We start from the raw sequence: 21,249 nt of genomic DNA on the forward strand, positions 1-21,249 counted from the left end.
GATACCATCCCAAAGACTCCAATTTATTGCAGTAGTCCTGGATACTTCCTCAGGAAAAGCCTCGCCACCTGAGCGGCAAGCTCAGCACATTCTGCAGATGGTTTCCAAATTCCAGAGTGTCCAGGATCTTCTGGCCTTCGATTTTCTGAGGTTGCTCAGTCTCATGGCATCCTGAATTGTCCTGGTGCCAGAGGCTTGCCTGAGAATGAGATCCCTCCAATGGGCTCTCAGGACTCAGTGGTCCCAGTTCTCAGGCAAAATGTCAGACCACCTGCAAGTTCCGGGCAGAGTTGCTCAGGACCTTCTGTGGTGGGCTTGCAAAGACAATATTCTCAAGGGAGAATCATTTTGTCAACCATTGCCGGAGATAACGGTAGTGATGGATGCCTCACTCACGGGGTAGGGAGCCCACAACAGCGATCTGACAATCAGCGGACGTTGGTCTCCATTGTAGCCAAACAACATATACATCTTTTGGAGCTGAGGGCGATCAGACTAGCGCTGAAGTCCTTCCTGCCCTCTGTATGGGGAAAGAATGTCCTGATAATGATGGACAACACAGTGGCCATGTACTACCTCAACAAGCGAGGAGGTGTAGGGTCACTACCACTGTGCAGAGAGGCAATGCAGCTCTGGTTCTGGGCAATACAAGATTGAATATCTCTGTCGGCAGTTCACCTAGCCGGAGAGCAGAACATAGCAGCGGATGCTCTGAGCAGGCAGAGCACAGTCGCCCACGAGTGAGAACAAGCTCAGGAAGTCCTTCAAGATTTCTTCACCCTTTGGGGAACCCCTCGAGTGGATCTTTTCATGATCAGTGTCAACCGAAGTGCGAACTGTACTGCTGCAGGGAATTTCACCAAAGAGGAGATCTAGGAGACACTTGTGTAATAGACTGGGATTTTCCAGTCCTGTATGCATTGCCTCCAGTCCTCGTCATTCCTTGTGTGATCAGGAGGTTGAGATGGTTTGGGAAATCCATGATCCTAATTGCTCCGGATAGGGCCAGGAGGATGTGGTACCCGGACCTTCTGGACTAGTCCATCTGCCCTCCAATATGTCTTCCACAAAGAGAGGATCTTCTCTCGCAAGAGGACGGTTGGGTTCTCCATACAGAGGTCAAGACATTCAGCATTCACGCATGGTTTCTGAGAGACTAAGATACAAGGATTGGGACCTCCCGGATGACGTAGTGGAGAAGGCCAGCAACTAAATCTTTGTACCGTTGCCGTTGGAACAAGTTCTGCAACTGGTGCAGGGATAAGAATGTGGATCCATTTCTATGTGACAAAACTATGGTGCTTTCCTTTCTGTTACATTTAGCAAATCTGGGGCTCCAGATTGGAACAATTAAGGGTTACCTAGCAGCGCTTTCCATTTTCAAGTGCTCTTCAGAGGAGGATTCATATTTTAAGATTCCTCTGATTGTCCAATTCTTGAAAGGCCTTACTAATGTATATCCACCAGTTCCATTGAATGAACCTATATGGGACCTCAATCTTGTGTTAAGGTTTTTAACATGCAATCCCTTTGAGCCTTCACACTCTTGTCCTTTAAGACTCTTGACATTAAAAACCGTTTTGCTTATTGCAATAACGTCAGCCCGCATGGTAAGCGAGTTGCAGGCCCTTTCTTGCAAACCTCCACATACAGTATTCCATAAAGACAAAGCTATTCTCAAGGTAAAGCCTTCTTTTTTGTCGAAGATAGTCTCGGACTTCCACTTGTCACAAAAAATTACCTTGCCAACTTTCTATCCACCTCCTCATCCAGGAAAGGAGAAGGAAAGATTGTATAGACTGGACCCAAAACGAGGCTCTCAGTTTTTATATATCCAAAATGGCTACATTTCGCCAAGATGACCAATTATTCATTGGCTATACTGGTCCCAAATTGGGCCTTGCGGTTACTAAACAAACCATATCCAGATGGATCATCCTGGCTATTGGCGAATGCTACAGATTAGCGGGCAAGGACCCGCTGGAAGGCCTAAGGGCACATTCCACAAGGGGCATGGCAGCCTCTGCTGATCTTCAAAGAGGTGTCCCAATCAATGATATTTGTTCAGCGGCCACTTGGTCGTCTATCCATACCTTCGTAAGATATTACTGCCTGGATTCATCTTCCAGTCAGGGAGGACAGTTTGCAAAATTGGTCCTTCATTCCGTCCATGATTAGATCTAAATTCAATTCATACTCCCACCTCCAAATTATTACTGCTTTGCGAGTCTATCATAAGATGAGAAATACGTGGGAGGACACAATCCATTCGAAGAACAAGTTACTTACCCCTGGTAACGTTCTTTCGATTGGATGTTCCTCCCACTTATTGCTCATAGCCCCTCCCAGCCTACACCGCTGCATAGTTTACGTGTTCTTACACTTTACGCTTTCTGTGGGCCTACAGTCTATGGTACACCTGATAATTCCTCTTCAGGAGGGGGAAAAACAGAATTGAAGCCAACAGGCACTGTGTGTTCTGCTTATACTGATGATGACGTCGACCGTCAAACGGAGGCCCTCGAGGGACATCGGCGCAACGAAATTGCACACAGCGCCCTCTGTCGAAAATGTTTTCCAAAGCAGCTGAAGCTGGAGATATATTATCATAAGATGAGGAATACGTGGGAGGAACATCCAATGGAAAGAACGTTACCAGGGGTAGGTAACTTGTTCTTCTTCATGATCTTGCTCCGTCTGGGCGTTAAATGGGACGGGCCCTCTGTGGCCGAACTCTGGCAGGGTTTGAAATGTTGCCTTGTGCCCGTGCCCCCAATTCCGATCCTGGGCAGATTCTACACTACTCTCTCGTCACGTCACCCCCTGCCCTTGGCAGTTTTACTACAATGCTTAGAGGCACTGATAACGAAAAGAAGTGCATTTGAGACATTAATACTTCACTGACTACTGCAGAAAGCTGTTATAAGCAAGATATCTGTTTTACAGAAAGATGGTTTCCAATGTTTCGAAGCAGCACCCTGGAGAGTGGGCTGCAGAAGTGAGTATGAGACTGCGGCGCTTCGCTTGGAGGGGGAAGAGACTGTCCTACATGCTCCAGCCAGATCTCTGCAGTGGGCACCTAAGCCAATTCACTAGGATAGGAAACTGTGACCTGTATGGGAGAAGCATAACACGACAGCAGACAATTTAAGAATCCGAGCTAATGTATAGCCATTCGATACAGCATAGACCACTTTTGATTTCAATTAATTTAAAAAAAAAATTCTTTAAGAACATTCTCTTGACTACAAATGTAATCCCTTTTCAATGATTCCCCGCCTTTCATCCCAGGTATATTTTTGAACTAGATCAAAATCGACTTCCTCTTTCAGGCCAATCCTTTATTTACAATAGAAGACATCTCTGCTAAAGGCTCCTTAGCCACATGTGCTTCTTAGGCCACATCAGATACGGCAAAGGTGACCACCGCCTAATAAGGATTTAAGACTCATTAGCCCACCCTGCCAGATATTTCAACTCAGTTAAAGCATTGCTCTCAGTTATGTATGCAAGCACAGTGAGTACTGTGTCAAGGTGAGTGAGATGCCTGGTATAATGGGTTGGCGTGGCCAACTTGCACCTGATGCACACTTCAGCCTTGCTGACCTGAAGTTAAAAGTCACTTCAGGGCCAAGCTAGAGTTCTGGTCCATGATGCCAAAATGTGCTACTTCTTAGAAGAGCAGCATGCTTGCTCAAAATGTACGTTTTCCTTATTAATTTAGTAAATGTATTAGCGTGCCTCTTGAAGACACCAATCATTCATGTTTTAAAGAACATCATCTCTCACCATAAACACACCTCGATATGCAAATGGCCCAAACCATTCAAATAGGCTCATTTAAACAAGAAGCTGTCACCCGTCATTTCCTGCTGCCATGTGCACTTCTTGGGCCTGCCGTAAGGGAGCACGTATACAGAGCGCCTGAGATGCCATCATGCCTTGAACTTAACCAAGATGTTTTGGCCTTATGCACTGTTGTTGCTTAGAACCTACATTTCTAAAGGGGCATTCACCCGAGAAAGTAATAATGCCATGATATAACTGAAAGAACACGGTGCCTTTTTGATTATGTAAAAACCTGCATTTGGTAGATCTCATTAAACATTACATTGCATGTTAGCTTAGGTCATACATCGACAATATTATTCCTGGCTTTAGGAAAAAAAAACTAGCAGAATTGGTTATGTATATACTTTTCTACTAGCTCTAAGCAACCACTCACAAACACACACACAAAAACCGCAAACACAGTACAACAAATTAACGCTCGCTCAGATAGAATAATCAGAGCAGGGTAGTAAAGTGGCTGTAGGGGTTCTCTCTGCGGTGTCCCTTCCACCAATGTCTATAACCAATCAGATCACACTTTTCCAAAATAGACTTATAGACATGAGTATGGGTAAAAACGGACATTTCGAAGCATACTTTCATAAAATGCATACAAGCCAGTCCAACAATCTGCCAGGCTCAGGTGCAGAGGTCAAACATGTCTCCAGAGATATCTCAATACAAGACAATGCATGCACACTGTTTCATCTCAGGTTGCTTAGAAGGTAGTGAGAAGGTAGTGAGAAGGACGACTGTCTAAAGGTTGGCGCTATAGGCAGGGTATGAGTAGAAGGTGGGCATGAGTGGATGGCAGACATCTAGAGGAGACTGCATCCCTTTTAACCTGAGCTCAGGCTGTGGTGGCCATGCCCACAGGTTGTGCACATGATACCATTTAGTAAGAGCGATGGTCCAGCATTTCACAGTAATAAATATGCGTAGAGCCTTGTTACAGTGGTTAGAATGCATGGCATGGACCAAGGCTTGGCATGAAAAGTGGAAACTTAAGTTAGAGACTGTCATGCCTGCGCCATGGGCGCATCCATTTACGCTCAATATGGACTATTTGTTTATCATTTATTTGCAACAGACTCTTGGATCCATCTATATTTACTTTGGGAACTTTATTATTTTTCCCACAAACTACGTATACCACAATGCACCTAGCTACAATCATCGATTCCTGGCTGTTCCTATGGGTTATCAAAGGAACTATACCCCCCAGAAGCCCAAGGGACTTGCCCTGCTTCCACCAGCCCAGGAACAGAAAGGGAGGTGGCCGATTGCCTGCAGGTGTGCTTAGCCAGGTGCAACCAATTAGCCTGCCTCTGTGCTGGGCTAGGCAGTATAAAGGCTGCTGCCTGAAGTGGCTCAGCCTCTTGCATCTGAGAGTCCTTCCTCCACCTTTCGCGTCTTCCTACGGATCCTGTATGCTGTTTACCTTCACTCCTACTTGGACCCTGCCTTGTTGCTTGCTACACCCTGCTGCCTACAGCCCTAGCCTTCTGGGCTCCCTGCCTCAGTCCAGCTCCTCTGGGCTTCCTGCCTTGCAGCCTGTTACACTTCGCTGCCTACAGCCATAGCCTTCTGGGCTCCCTGCCTCAGTCCAGCTCCTCTGGGCTTCCTGCCTTGCAGCCTGTTACACCTTGCTGCCCTCCAGCCTCCGCCCTTGCCCTGCCGGGCTCTCCACATTGCAGCCGATCATGCTCTGCTGCCTTCCAGCCTCCGCCCTTGCCCTGCCGGGCTCTCCACATTGCAGCCGATCACGCTCTGCTGCCTTCCAGCCTCCGCCCTTGCCCTGCCGGGCTCTCCACATTGTAGCCGATCACACTCTGCTGCCTTCCAGCCTTCAGCCCTTGTCTTCTGGGCTCCCTGCTCTGCAGCCTGCCTCACTCCGGCTGCCTTAGCCCTTGTCCTCTGGGCTCCCTGCTCTACAGCCTACCTCACTCTGACTACCTACAGCCCTTGTCCTCTGGGCCTTCCTACTTTGCAGCTTATCACGCTCCGCTGCCTACTACCTACCTTTTCCGCTGGGTGCTCGGCTTAGCAGCCCTCTACAGTCCTCTGCTACCTTCTACGTTCAGCGGCCCTGTCCCTCAGGGTTCACTCCTTACTGCCCGGCCCTTTTGGGATCCTTGCTGTGCAGTCTGCTTTACTCTGCTGCCCTAAGCCCTTTTCCTCTGGGCTTTCTACCTTACAGTCCTACTCCTGTGGGCTTACTCATTGCTTTCCTGCTCCTCTGAGCTCGCAACCTTGTTCCTTACTGTCCTCTGCAATCCTATCCTGTTACACGACTTTCCCTTCATTTCCTTCTGCTAGTTTGCTATCACCTTCTTTCCTGGATTTGTCTGTAGTATCTTCTCTTGTACTGTTTGTAGACCCTTTTGTACAGAGCTTGTCTGTTGGTTCCCATCAGTCAACCTTTGCCCCTTCCCTTGTCTCGTTTCTACATTACAGACACCCATAGCTGCTGTTCCAAGTCATGAGCAAACAGCGTGGGCCTCTGTTATAGCAAACTGTGCAGAAGGCTAGAGTATTTCCAAGGTTCGTGGAATACCCTTTTCCTATATCTGCATACACCCCAAGAAGGTATTCATTCTGTATCTTTTCCCTTGCTACTCTTGCCTACTCTTCGTTCTCTTTCCTTTCCGCTGTGTGTGTTCTTATCTGTCCACTTTATTTGGCACAACCACCCAAACCCTTTCTGGGTGTCCTGTGCCACTCTTAATAGAGTGCCATCCTTGACAGAGACAGAGGAGATGTTCAAGTGGGACAGACAGATGTGGACGCATCTAATGGGATTGCCCAGCAGACTTGTAGGGCTGGAGCTCGCTGACAGGTCATTTCCAGGGGCCATGTCCTCCTGGGTTGCCCCAATGCCCATGTCCTCAGAAATACCAGCCTGTTGGGACTTCAGCTGATTTCCATATGAGCAGATTGTCTCTCTGAGAATGATGATGTGAGAGAAAGGAACACAACTCAGAAAAGCAAAGCTACGGGAGTTGACCGAGATAGCGGACTTGCCAGAGGAGGTGAATGGTAGTCATTAGGAGCCCGATTCATAGAATTAATTTGCGCTGAAAAACGGGCGCAAGAGTGCAAAACATGCGCAAGCACCCGTTTGTTGATTCATGGAACACATAGCGCGTGGTTTACTGCAGACTTGCGCTGAATCCGCGCGGGTCCAACATGTCACTGTGACACCACGAACGCCTGGCGCGAGTCTCCCAGCGAAGGCACATACCATCCAGCACAGTCACCTAAAAAGGGGGCGGAACGTGTGGAATGGGGAACAACAAGCGTAAATGTGGGCGTTACGTGGGAAGTACCACAGAAAAATAATTGCAACGCCCACATGGAATTGAACAGGGCTCCCCTGCAAGCGGAAAAAGACATGCTAATCTGGAAACACGTCCGTCAAGGGAAAGCAGGCGTAAGCGTCACTGCGCATCAAAAACAATGCATAAAAAGAGCGTGCAAACACATTCTTCGCAGCAGTGATCGCTGGACACCGCAGGAGGAGGGGAATAGCCAGGGCACGCATTTTTCTACCCAGGACCAGCCTTTTTGGGATGCCTGATGACCAGGTCTATGGCAGGTATAGGGTCCAACCCCATATCATATTAGACCTAGTCACGGAGTGGGACGATGACCTCACATTACCCACCCTGTGCTCCCAAGCACTGAGCCCCTTGGAAAAGGTGCTCAATGTACTGCATTTTTTGGCCACTGGGTCATTTCAGCTGACAACTGCCATTGTCGGGGGCATTTCACAGTCCGCAGGCACATATACATGCCCAGAACATCCACAGACAGGCAGGCCGTGGTCCAGGACTTTTACGGTGTGGCGCACTTCCCTAAAGTGTTTCTTGCCATTGATTGCACCCATGTGGCCCTACGTCCACCTAGGGCCACACAGCACATCAATCGCAATCACAAGCACTGGCATTCCATCAACGTGCAGGCTGTATGTGATGCCAAGGGAATCATCACCTCTGTATATGCCAACTATCCGGGTTCCACCCATGATAGTTTTATATTCAGAATGTCACCCCTACATCAGGCCCTGGAAGCTGGGAGGCATGGCAACACATGATTCATTGGCGAGTACAAATGGCCCTGCAAATTCATGCATGTCTCACACAGACAAAACCACACCACTGACAACTCATCTCACCTCTACAGGGGACAGTGTATTGTATCGTATTTGTATTTATTAGGTTTATATAGCGCTTTACGCCAAAGCTCTGCACATTTTAACAACAGGGTACATTTAACAATAACAAATTAACAGTAAAAGTAGAAGCAAATAACAATTTAGAATTTTGAATCAGACCAACAAAACAGTATGTAGAGCAATTAGAGAGAGGGGGAGGGGAGAGTAGTGGAGAGAACTGGGAGGAAGAGGGAGGGATGGGTAGGAGGAGAAGGCGAAGGGGAGGGGCGAAGGGGGTGTGGAAGGAGTGGAAGAGTGTGTGGAGGGAGGTGATTAAGGGGAAGAGGGAGAGGGTGGGAGAGGGGGAGTGATAAGGGGGGAGCGGAATCATGGTGGAGAATGGAGAAGGAGAGATTTAAGGGAGGTGCGGAATGAGGAAAAGGTAGGAATGGAGCAGATTGAGAGAGGTAAGGAGTTCCAGTGGAGAGGAGCTAGGAGTTGGAAGGAGCGGAAACGAGAGGAGGCACAAGGCGAAGGAGGAACAGTGAGAAGGAAGTGGTCAGCTTAGCGAAGGGAACGAGAGGGAGTGTAGAAAGAGAGAAGGGAAGAGAGATAAGGGGGAGCGAGATCATGGAGAGATTTGAAGACTAAGCAGAGGAAATTAAATTTAAATTGGGAGTGAAAGGGAAGCCAGCCAAGGGAGGATAGGGAAGCAGAGATAGAGTCACGGGAGGTGAGGAGACAGAGGGTACGGATGGCAAATGGTAGATGGATTTGAGGGGGGCGAGATGTGAAGTAGGTAGACCAAAGAGTAAGGAGGAGCAGTAGAAGAGGCGAGTGAAGATAAGGAAGGACATTAAAAGTTTAGTGGTATGGAAAGTGAGAGAGGTGCCTACCTGCCTACAGTGCCTACCCTCTGAGCACCTACATGATGACACCAACCCCACCACACCACCCGAGGTAAGATACAATGCAGCACATATTGCAACTAGGGCCATAGTGCAGCACACATTTGGAGTGCTAAAGTCACGCTTCCGCTCCCTTGACCACTCAGGTAGGGAGCTACTATATGCGCCACCAGTAGTGTGCAAGTTCATTGGGGCAGCATGTGTCCTGCACAACATTGCAACACGGCGTGGCGTACCGGTGGACATGGTTGTGCCCCCACATCCCCAACCACATGCACAGTGGCTGCGCATGGAAGGGGAAAGAGCACGTGGCTAGGCTGCCCGTACCCAGGTTGTGGCACAATTGTTCACTTAAAATCCTACCCCTGCGTAGTGCACACAGGCCTGGCACATTCCAGGTCACATTCGATGATGACAAAGAGACAATCATCTGTCCCAAGCCTTAACACCCTGAGAATGTGTCCTCGGAAGTGCTACATTGTGTGCATCCCTTAGTACTAAAAGTATCTCAATCTGGTGTGCAAAAAAGGAACACATGGAAGATGGAGTATGCCAGAAATGGCATGACAAAGTACACATCTAAAAGCCGGTATGTCACCTAAACCCTCCCACCTGCTTGAGACATCATGCCATGCCATGCAACGTCAAAACAGAGAAATAAATGGCCAACACATAACATTACTGTCACAAAGCGTGCAACTATCAACCTAAAAAGTCCACAAATAACTCACACATCAATATAATCATGTACACAGAAACATCAATTGGCCAGTACAAGAAACCATAAACACAGGACCCAAGAGTTAATCTGTCTGACCTTGACCATACCCAAATGCACATGTGCCTCAATGTATGTTGACCTGCACATGGCAGCCTTCTAAATTCCACCGTTCCAAATTTGTGTGGCACTGCTAACAAAGGGGGCCAGGGAAGGGCATACAACATGAAGGCTAATATCAATGGAGACAGTCAAGGCAATACATGAAGATGGAACATGAACAAAGGATACATCTCAATGTACGAACATAAAATGATGGCAAACATGCACTGGACAAACAATCATGAATCCCACTAGGGGTGTACACACAGGTCGGACTTGAGACTGCGCACAGATAGAATGGAAGCCCAATGACATGCTGCACTCCTAGCAAGCCCATGGAAAGGGGAAGCAGGAATGGCATATGCGTCTGGACCCAAGGCACAAACAGCAACACGAGACAAGCCTCTATGGGACCAGCTGGAACCTACAGTGGATGCCCTTGGCTGCCACACAAAGCGACACACTGTCAAATAAAAGTCCCACCCAGGAGGGAGGAGGTGCAGGGTGCACGTCAACAACCACATGTGTGGATGTCAAAAAAGAACCCTCTATGGGTTAATGGGCCGCACGGCTATGATGTAGTGGGAGAACCGTCGCTGCTGTCGCCACCCTCTGGTGCTGCATCGGAATGTAGTAGTAGAAAGGGAGGATAACCACGCATATACCCTGGTTTGGTCCTCCATGGCAGTGGCCATGCAGGAGTGAGATGCTTGCATCTGCAACATGATGGCCCGGAGGTCTCCATGCAACACCTCACGGGATGCACGCAGTTCCTCCGTGATGCTATGGGTCATCAGGTGCATCTGCTGTTCAGACCGTCTACTGCTGGATGCCTCAAGTGCAGCCAGTGTAGTCCTGAGGGACCTATACCCTGACCTAAGGGCTTCCCTGTTGGCCTGACCCTCTGCAGCCAAGGATGCACGCAGAGCCCTCTGTTCCACCTGTCAGCTCCTGTACTCTGGCCACCACTTCAGCCTGTGTGAGCGGCATGTGGACTGCAATGCCTGCTGCTGGTGCTCCACCTGTCTTGCTGGGGTATCATGGAATTGGCCACCCTATCCATGCCCTGAGCCAACATCTCATGTGAAGCAGCCTGTTGTTGTGCAACACCATACATGGACTGCTCTCACAGAGTATCGCCAGCTAACACACTGCTACCGCGTTGGTGGACCCCACGCCTGCCTAGGCCAAGGGTACCTGGCCCTTGATGTGATGACGCCATCTGTGGCTGCAGGACTGCATCCCTCCCTTGATTTGCTGCCCCAGGAGTCAATACTGTGGAGCGTGACCCTACAATCGTAACCACCACAGATGGATGTCCCAACACTGACTGGCCCCCTCCAGACGTTTGGGATGCAACAGCACCCACAGTCGCTGCACTCACCTGCGACACCACAGAGGTATCCATATCTGATTCACGTTGGACTTGGTCGTGCTTGAAACAGATTGACGCAGACGGCAGTATATTTGGGTCTTGCCATTAAGGGCTGGCTGTGCTTCTTTGATATCGATCGCCGAAAATAACGTGTTCCATGTTAGATCAGCATCAAAGGTGCGCAGGACGTCAGGATAACGTCTGCTGCATTATTTGCATTTACTCACAAGCTGATATCCATCAGAGAGACTGCATATTGGAGCTTTGCCTTGAAAAAGACCTGTGGAGGTCGAAACAAGTGTTGGCATACAACTCTGACATTTGAACACAGAAAATGAACATACTCAAATAATGTCATAAAATCTATCCGAGTCTCCTTTGAGAAGCACTTTTGCATGTGGACTTGCATCAATGGCAACATTTACAATCACTAATTAAGCATATGTTAATCTGTGTGAGCTAGCAGCACATCTAATGGTGGAACAATTACTGTTTCTTTTTCTTTTCTATGTGGAGTAGGTTTGAGGTGCCTACTTGTTCCATGAGTGTGCAGCAGCTAGTTTTGTTTGACTAAAGAGTGGTTCTCCATGTGATAAATAAGCTCAAGCGCTTCCAATACCTGGCACACCTCAGCTATACTGTCTCTTGTTTCATATCTGATTCACCACCAGAACCTAAGGCTTCCTCGGAGGCGGACTCCGACTGAGTCTGGGCCAGGATGGCCTCTAGCACCAGTGGAACTTCATGGGCTGCCACACCACGTCCTCCACTGGTGGTTGGTTGTGGCCCACTATCCTGCTCCTCCTCCACCTCCTCCTCTGCATCCAGTGCCTCATCACTTGCACATGGACACATCATGTAACACATCAACCTGCCATGTCACAAACTCCTGCACCAACGCAGTGTCAATGCAAGTGAAGACTACCATGAAAGCAGCCATGGACCGGTGTGGGAGGGCTAAATAAAACCTGTAGTGCATGGTGCATAGCACCTGCAACACACATGAGCACCTGACTGGCATAGTTCATCCACCAGCATCATAGATGTGAAAACACATATGCCATGTACGATAGCCCTGCCTGATCTGTAATACTGCATTAGATGTGACTTCCTGACTACTGTCCCAGAGCCATGTACAATGGATGTTACATGACATGTAAATCACAAACTCAATACACACAGGTGTCACCCGGTGCAATGATGCAAGGGTGGTGGAATGGAGTGAAGCCAGACACACCCATCCCATGAGGCCAGCTCACATTGACATCACACGAGTGAATAGGCATGGTGAAGGTGAGACGTGGGGTTGGAAGTGGGAGTGGGCAGTGCAGTAAATTGGAATGGCATACCAAATAAATACAACTACATCATCATCAATGAAAATGCGGTGTGCTAGTGGAAATGTATGTGCAGACATCAGCTGTCTATAGCTGCTAGAGGGTTGTAGGGATACAGTTAACAGCCACAGAGTGTGGAGTATGACAGGGAGGCTGTGCATGGGTACAACTGGTGGCTCAGAGGCCCGTGTCGGAGATCATAGTGTGGGCAGGTGACTAGTCCATTCTCCCAGTCATCCAGGACTCCAGCAGGGGAGAGGAGGCAGATAAAGCAGAACGCATGAGGAAGGATCATAAGAGCCCCCAGACCCAGAGAAGGTTCACCTCCAGTGTCATTGATGCAGGGAGGCTGTATCAGAGGGAGGTCCCAGCTGAAGATATACATTAACCACCAACTAATAGCTCTGAGAAGAAACTGACCCTGAGGGAGTAGGAAAGGGATGATCAAATACCATGAGAAGGAAGCCAATCGGGAAGATGGAGTTGAAGGAACTGCAGCACCAGGAGCCATAAGGCCCTGTGGACAATGCAGAGCGATTGACAATGAACAGTCATAGCCACTGGGAGCCAGTGCCATCATCACAGTCCTAGGGAGACAATACCTGGCACCAAGACAAAAGGAAAATTCCCACCGCCCAGCTCAGGATGAGTTGCAGAGGGAAGAGAGTAGAGGCACAGAAACTGGCCATAGGGTGTTGCAGTACCCCACCATAAGTATGACCAGCCCTCTGGAGACAGTGAGCTCCTGGGGGTATCATAGGAAAGGGGGAATCCCCCTGAGGAGGTGCAGCTGGCAGTGTGACCCATCAGAAATGTGCAGAAAGAAGGCCAGTGTGGAGTGCAAGATTGTGACAGGCTCTCCGCCATCACAGGTTGGAGCAGGAAGAGGGCCAAGAGAGCCTGGACAGAGTGACATGGAAGGAGTGAGCAGGTGTGGTGATGGGGTTCGTCACGGTGCGCAGCACATTGTGCGTATGCATTCTGCAGGTCAACAAGCACTTGTCAGTCCACCATGACATGGTTCACCCATTGCAGTCATGCTAATGCAAAGCAAAAACAAAGAGGTGATGGCTGGAAGGTTTAGAATGAATCTTAACCACTGGCATTGCTCTGTGCAACCCTCCAGACCACTGTTCTTCGCCTGCCAAGACATTACAGAAGGGGAAAGACCATATGCAAATCAGGCTTGGCCCCACCCCAAAAGGGGCAGTCCAGCCCGAACTGCTAGGTCACATCCCTTCTGCACGAGACCACAAGCATCCCCAAACATGTTTCGCCCTTGTTGGGGCTCATCAGTGAGGAGTAGCTTGGGTCTCTAGGCCCAGCAGGCACGGGACCCACGTCTGGGCAAACATGCTAATGCAGCCAGAACTGCCAGACAACCAACACACTTCATCCAAGCAACAGACACATGACCTGGACACACACACATCACCACTTACCAGACATTGCCTCATAGATTGGCAGTTCTCCCACGCCTCGGATCTGCTCCACCTCAATCATAGCACCTATGATCTCCTCCTGTGGAGTGAGTTCATCATCCTCTTCTGGTGACCCACCTCCAGTCACCAGAATAGAGGCGTAGTTGGCACCCATCTTACCTTTGGCTCTGCGCTGCAGGTCATACCAACGCTTCATTGCGTCAGCAGCTAAGTGCCTCTCATGGCCCAAGGCATTAATAAGGTCAGCGAGACACTGCCAGTGGGCTATACGCTGGGCAGGCGTATGTATACTCCCTGCCTGCACAAGCATGTCGCATTGGTGTAGCTGCACGTAGTCCATGAGGACCTGGAGCTCCTCATCACTAAAGTTCCTCTTCCTCAACATGTAGGTCTCCTGTGCCGTGCCTTGGGACTGAGCCTGTATGCCTACTGCACGCCTTGCCTTCTTACGAGGCTGTGCACACCCCGATTGGCTGGGACCACTTGGACAAGTAGGGACTGGTGCACTGGTGGCCTGGGCTTTGGCATCACACACTGATGGTGTGACTGAATGTGCCCTTGCAGTTGGATGTACCTGGGTGCCGGTGCCATGATGCTGCACAGCATTCCCCTTCCCCATCAATGCACAGATGGTATCTGCCCCTGCGTCTCTGCGGACCGCGGCGGGGAGAACCACAGGCATGGCTGGGTGACCCATAGGCTGGGTGGTGGTTTCTACAGCTGCCCCTGCAGCTTCCTGAACCTGTTGGGTGGGGGCATTGCTCTCCTTGCACAGGGCCAGTCACCTCCACCACCTCGGGTGCCTCCAGCACCTCGCACACCTCCGCCACCTCGGGCACCTCTGCCACCTCGGGTGCCTCTGCCACCCCGGCCACCTTTGCCTCCCTTCCCAATAGTTTCACTTCCAGTTATGGCACAGATGGAATGGTGCATTGGGAGGTGCAGCTATAGATTGTCTTGGGCATTCTGAGTGAGGGGGCAGTGTACGTGGTGTCAAACATACCAGTGTGCCCCAGCAAGGCTCAATGTAACCCCTGGGGACACAATAAACGGGCAACATAATGCACAGGCACCGCAAATATGAAAAAAAAACATGTACGCGAGCCCTCTGCAACCCATGTGCAGTACGCTGTGGCACCCAGCAACACAAGAAATACGTACGCGAGGGACACATAAGCTACAGTGATGTTAAATAAGGGGTTATGCAACACACAGGGGCACCCAAAGATTGCAAAATGCGTATGCAACTCACCGTCAGCCTCAAAAGTACACGCGTGTGTGCACAGAGGCAATCCCCCACCAAAAGAAGGGGCTTGCACGCAGTGAAAAGATCGTATGGATGGAAATGAAGTCCACACGTCTGTCCGCTATAACTCAGCAAGTGTGTGATGCTCTCTTACGCTCTACTTTATCGCAATCCTGAACGCCATGCCCAACGTACAGCGCGTGTCACGTAAGTTACGCGCTTAGGGCCTTTCCTCTGATTTCATGCTTTCCGCACATACAGAGTCACTCTGTTTCTGGCTGGCTACGTGAAGAACACACTCTGTGTGCCTGCTGCCGATGTGTCCTGCAATTTGGTGCCTGCTCATCAGCCATTGCCAGTGCTCCTATGACTGTGACCACATCTGCTGATCCGGAAGACGCCCGACTGCCATACCACAGCTTCACAGCCCAGCACCAGGACCACCTTGCCCACCCACACCTGCCTCGGGGGTTGCCATGTCTGACATAACACCATCAGAGGCAAGTGGCAACCCCCGGCAGCAAGGCAGAGGGCTGCCAGCTTCTCAGCCAGGGAAGTTGGCATCCTGGTAGAGCAAGTCCTCGTGCATCATGATGCCCTCTTTCATGGACCGTCGCAAGTCGGCAATGAAGGACGCAGGAAGATCTGGGCGGACATCGTGGGTGCCATCAACGCAAAGGGGGTGGCACCCCATGACTACCATCATGTCCACAAGCGCTGGGAAGACTTGAAGTTCAGGACCCTCAACAAGGCCCGGCACCTCCTCAAGGCTGGTGATGGGCAAGTGGGGCGCTGGGGCCTGTTGACCACTGATGAGATGCGGGTCCTGGAGCACTTCTACCCAGCTTTGTATGCCCACGTCTTGGAGTTGGTGCTTTGTCTGGAGTCGACTGGTAAGTGTCTATGTGTTCAGTCCAGCATAGTGCATGTGCATGTTGACGTGTGGCTGGAGTGTGCACCTTGGCCTTATGTCCAGCATGCCTCCTGTACAGATGTCTGTGTGCATGTCCCTGACACTGCTGCATGTGAGTCCATTCAAGCGTGTGCAACATCAATGGTTTGTTTGTTTGTTTGTTTGTTTTATTTATTTGATTAGCGCTCCGGACCCGTGGGTAGAAGGGCGCTTAAGAAAGTGGTTACAGGCATGAGATATACAATTACATATTACAACAATTTACATAAGTTACATGGTACAACAATTTACATATAGTATTGGCAATGGTCGCGGTCTTAGGGAGTTAACATGTAGGACAGTGGAGGTGAATGCTATTCTTTGTTCAGTAACCAGCTGATAACATGTTTCCTAAAGATCGGAAAGGACTCAATAGTTTTAATGTTAATTGGTAGTGTGTTCCAAAGTTGGGCAGCAAGCACAGTGAAACTTGCGCCTCCTGCTCTTTTTAGGGCAAATCTAGGGACTACCAGGCATAGAGAGTTGGATGATCTGATGGTTCTGGTGGTGGATTTTAGAGTACATTTATTAGTGAGATATGGTGGGGCTAGATGATTTAAGGACTTATAAGTGAGGCAGATAGTTTTGAGGTCAATTTTTTGCTGTATGGAAAGACATTTACATGCTTTCCTGGTTGTGGAGATGTGCTCTCGCCTTGGGATGTTGAGTGCTGCGCGTAAAGCATTATTTTGGAAAACCTGGAGTTTGTTTATTATGGATTGGTTAGCTCCTAGGTACAGGCTATTGCAGTAGTCCAGTTTGGACTGGATGAGGGCTCTGGCAAGAGTAAGGCAGCTATTGGAAGATAGGAAGGGTCTGCTAGCCCTAATTAGCTTGCCCGTATAGGCAGGAGCTGAGGCGGTCAAGTTAATTTGTTTGGTGAGGTTGATGTTGGCATCAAAGTGGAAGCCTAGGGTTTTCACACTTTTGACAATAGGGATGGTATTACCATCTATGATAATGTTATTGTAGCAAGGACTGAGTTTTGCCAGGTTGTTGGGAGAGCCGACCAGAAGAAGCTCCGTCTTCTCATCATTCAGGCAGAGGCCGTGGGTGGCCATCCATGCCTGAATGATGGAGAAGATTTCGTTAATCCGGGTGACGTCCGCATTGTAGTTGCCCGAGATGGTGAGGAGGATCTGGGGTCTGCGTTGCAATGCATGATGCACACCGGCATGTAACGACGTGCACATGTTTGCATCCCTGTGTCTGGACTGGGGCATGCGAGAAGTGTGACACATGTGTGTTTTTTTGAGCATCATGGACATGCATGGTGTACATGTGCATGTGTCTGAGGAGTGTGTGTATGACTGGCTAACACCATGGATGCATGACACATGAGCATCTCAATCCGTGATTGACTCATGCGGCCCTGTTGTCCCCAAGTGCACTCTGACGTGAGGTCAACATGGCCTGATGCATGAATGTCAGGTTATGTGTGTGAATGGGATGTGCATGTTCCATGATGTATGTGAGGTTGAGCCCCTCTTCTGATGTGCTCGCAGTGCCTTGTACATGGAGGCGAATGTTTGTTGCACATGACATGCATGTTTGTGCATGTGTGTTGCTTAAACCGACCTGTGTGTTGGGGAGGGTGATGATGATTGTGATGTTTGACAGTGCCACTCATGTGCATTTGCTTTGTGTCAAACAGACATTTGTTCAGCACACTGATGCTTGTGTTCAATGTCTCCCTATCCACAGTGACGACAGAGGAAGAGGGCGCAGTAGGCGCTGTGGAGCACGGCAGCAGGGGTGCCTCCACCAGGCACAGACGCAAGGCCCCCCAGGTGCTGTCATCTTCTGGGAGCGAGGAGGCTAGTGCTGCGTCGGAGTCGACGGCCGCAGCTTCTGAGGGTAGGTCCAAGAGGGCAAAGGTGGTGGACTCCTCAGCAGTGGGAGGGACAGATGAGCCCGCACAGGGGCAAGACACTGTGAAAGACGGTGGGGAGGCATCCAGGTTGGTGGAGGAGGTGGAGGAGGAGGAGGCCACGGGGCCCGACGGGGTGATGACGTAGGTGTGACTGGTGCAGACCAGACTCAGGGGCCGGTGGATGCGCAGATCGCCGTGGAGGTGCCTGTGCTGGCCCCTGGGCCTGCGCCTGCATCAGTATGCACCTGCAGGCATTTCTCATGCCAGACCCATCCACAGGTGGCAGATATTTCCACGCAAATGGAAACACCAATACCTGTGGATGTCGACATTCGGGACAGGGTGGGACCTATGCTAGCCGGTGTCTGCAGGCGTACAGGCATCATCCGTGATGAGGTTCAGACTTCCAATCGGGGGCTTGCACGTCTCACAGTGATGTCTGGCGTCTGTTGAACTGGCTAGCACATTTCCTGGTCTTGCGATGGGTCCATGGGCTGGCCACTTATGTGACCCCCTCCTCGTCTGCCTCCTCTGTGTGCCAGTCATCCTTCCGGCCGCCTTCTGGCCTGGATACCACCAGGGCACCCTGTGTATCTGTCCCATGCCCGGCGGCCAGTCTGGTCGAGCCCATATCCCTGCCAGAGTCGGGAGTCGAGATGGAGTCGGCAGATGTGGTCACCACAGCAACATGAGCAATGGCAACGGAGGAAGAGCAGGCAACAAGCAGCAGGGCACGTGCACGACGGCCCCGAGTGGTATCATCCCGGAGGCTTTCCTTGTTGCGCAGCCACCAGGCATTTTGGCAGCAGCAGGCTCATGGTAGGAGGCGACAGGACTCGGGGCGTTCAACATCAGAGGGGCAGGTATCGGCCATCAGGCAGGAGGCAAATGTGGACCTTGCTGCAAGGATGTCTTCCATGTTGGGCGATTTGGCCAGCAGATCGGAGCAGAGCGGCAGCGGGCACATGGGGCATGACTCACCATCGCCAGGGCGGAGAACTCCCTGCGTTGGGCGGAAAGGCAGGCCGAGTTCCTCAAGGAGTCTTGCAGGGAGTTTGAGAGGAGCATGCTGGAGTCCCTGAAAGCCCTTGAGGGGAGAGCACAGGCCCGCCTAGGGGAAATCGACAGAGTGCGATGATGCCCTCGGCAAAACATTAAGGTGGAATGGTGAGTCAGAGGACTAGCCCGCTGCCATTGTACATAGTTCTTTAGATGTAAGCTTCCTTATGTTTTTTCTTTCTTTGGAGTTTTTAGACTTTCCTCCACCTTTTGTATATAGCTCTTTGTTGATTTTATTACTCATCATTTTTGGACATGGTTTGGGACAACGGACCATTGATTTTTGTACATAGTTCTGTTTTCAATGGATCCTTTTTTTTCACCATGGAGCAATGGTTTTCTTTTTATTTGTGTTTTCATTTGGAACTACTTAATGGACATGGACCACATCTTTGATTTCATCTTCATTTGTTTGACTTACAATTTTTTAATAATTTTACTAACTTTTATTTAGTTGCTCTTTTTATGCTGATTTCATTCATTTTTACATGACTTTGAGTTCCATACTGTTATCAGAATTCCAAATCCAAGTGGTGTGTGGTCTCAATGGTTTAGGGCAAGTTTCACTCTTGCTTACTGTGTTCTATGTCCATGATGCTGGCCGTTGTTCGTGTGTGCACACATGCATGCATGTCTCATGGTTGACTTCCAATGACATGTGGCATGTTGTGGTGTGCATGACCAAAGGATGGGTGTTGAGGTGCACTTGGAGTATGCAGCGTGTGGTGGCATTTCATTTGAAATCTGATGCATTCATGTCTATCGGGACACAGTGTGTTGTGGTGGGGGAGTGGGGACATGAGGCAGGGCCTGCCTGCAGGTTGCCGTCACAGGTGGGGGGTGGGGACATGAGGCGGGGCCTGCCTACAGGTTACCGTCACATGTGGGGGTGGGGACATGAGATGGGGCCTGCCTGCGGGGTATGGTCACGGGTGATGGAGGGGTCCCATGTGGTGTGGGCTGCCTGCGGGGTATAGTCACGGGTGATGGGGGGTTCCATGAGGCGGGGAATGCCTGCGGGGTACGGTCACGGGTGATGGAGGGGTCCCAGTTGATGTGGGCTGCCTGCTGGTTATGGCACGGGTGATGGGGTCCCATGTGGTGTGGGCTGGCTGCAGGGTATGGTCCACTGATGGGGTCTGGCTGTCCCGTGAGGAGGCATCTGCTTCCAGGGGAGTTGTGCGTGTATTGTGGGGTACGCACGGGCCTTTCCACGTGATTTGGCTGTTGCGAGCTGGGTATGCAATTTCGCTGGGGTGCAGACGGGGTACGCATGGGCTTTTCCATGCCATTTGGCTGTGGCGAGCAGGGTACGCGATTTTGCTGAGGTGCAGATGGGGTACGCGTGTGCCTTTCCACGCGATTTGGCTGTTGCGAGCGGGGTACGTGATTTTGCTGGGGTGCGGATGGGGTATGCACAGGCCTTTCCATGCAATTTGGTTGTTGCGAGCGGGGTATGTGATTTCGCAGGGGTGCAGACGGGGTACGCGCAGGCCTTTCCAAGAGGTTTGGCTGGTGCGGGCGGGGTATGCGATTTCGCTGGGGTGCGGACGGGGTATGTGCAGGTCTTTCCACGCAATTTGGCTGTTCTGAGCGGGGTACGCGATCTTGTAGGGGTGCGGACGGGGTACACCCGGGCCTCTCCACGCAATTTAGCTGGTGCGAGCTAGGTGTGCGATTTCGCTGTGGTGCAGACGGGGTACACGCGGGCCTTTCCATGTGATTTGGCTGGTGTGAGGTGGTACGCGATTTCACTGGTGTGCAGACGGTTGACGTGTGGCCCTTTCCACGTGATTTGGTTGGTGGGAGCAGGGTATGCGATTTTGCTGGGGTGCGGACGGGATACGCGTGGGCCATTCCACGCGATTTCGCTGGTGCGAGCGGGGTACACACGATTTTGCTGGGGTGCAGACGGGGTACACGCGGGCCTTTCCATGCGATTTGGCTGGTGCGAACGGGGAACACAATGATTTTTCATGCAATTACGTTGGGGGGGGGGGGGCTGTGTGCTGTCTCACGGATGGCATGGGGCCTTGCGCCGTAGTAGCCGTTTCAATGGCTTTTTCCTGCGCACAGGGGCGTGTTGGGGGTATTACTGGTGCTGCTTTATGTGCATTGCGACACGGCTACTGATGCCTCGGAAAATCCATGAACACGCGTGCCGCGCAATTGCTGGTTTGCACCACGGCTGGCCCACGCATGGCGCACGCTCCTTCTCGGTACACGGCGCTTGTGCTACTTTTGCGCTCG

Source organism: Ambystoma mexicanum, chromosome 3q, assembly GCF_040938575.1.
Source record: "Ambystoma mexicanum isolate Mex_15411 chromosome 3q, UKY_AmexF1_1, whole genome shotgun sequence".
NCBI lineage: Eukaryota > Metazoa > Chordata > Amphibia > Caudata > Ambystomatidae > Ambystoma > Ambystoma mexicanum.